Source organism: Triticum dicoccoides, chromosome 7B, assembly GCF_002162155.2.
Source record: "Triticum dicoccoides isolate Atlit2015 ecotype Zavitan chromosome 7B, WEW_v2.0, whole genome shotgun sequence".
Lineage (NCBI taxonomy): Eukaryota > Viridiplantae > Streptophyta > Magnoliopsida > Poales > Poaceae > Triticum > Triticum dicoccoides.
The window spans coordinates 35,720,308-35,721,012 of NC_041393.1; positions in this window are offsets into that span (position 1 = coordinate 35,720,308).

The following is a 705-nucleotide window of genomic DNA, read 5'->3' on the forward strand; positions in this document are numbered from 1 at the left end:
GTTCCACTTGTGTCACGTCTAACCCTTTTTCTTCACGAAAAATAGACTCGTGTCATTTTTCGGCCGTCACCCCCACCGTCACCAAAGTGTCGTCATAGAAAATAATTTTTTTATGGTACCACTTTTTTTGTCGTGCAAGAGCGCATTTTAGGTGACGAACAAAACAAATGTTACCAATGGCTGTTTTCGGCGATGGCCCAGAATGTCACCTACGATAGCTCAATCTGCCGGCTAAGATCTTTTTGGCGGCGATAATCCTATCACTGGTGTTCGGTCCACTGGGTTGACCGGTCAAATATTCTGACGGGTCGGGCCAGTAGTTGCTGACGTGGCTTCTTCCATGTGGGTCCGCCATGGGTTTTATCGCTGATGGTCCCGTCAGTAATAGCTCGGCATCGGCTTTGACCGGTCAACGTTGATGACAAATGGGCCCAGAAGATGCTGATGTGGCACCTTACAAGTGGGACCAGACTGTCGTCGCACGTAGAAAAAAAGCTTCAATTCATATATAATTAATTATATGCGAGCACGTATGTATTTAATTTATAATTTTAGGAAAATGGAGTCAAAATTTGATTCGTTGGAATATGATAATTCAAATATTGGCAACATATATTTCATTATAAGTGAATCATGACATTTTACAAGGAGAAGCAGAGGACAGTCTCGGACAAAGGAACATTAAGTTGACTATAAGCATGCGGC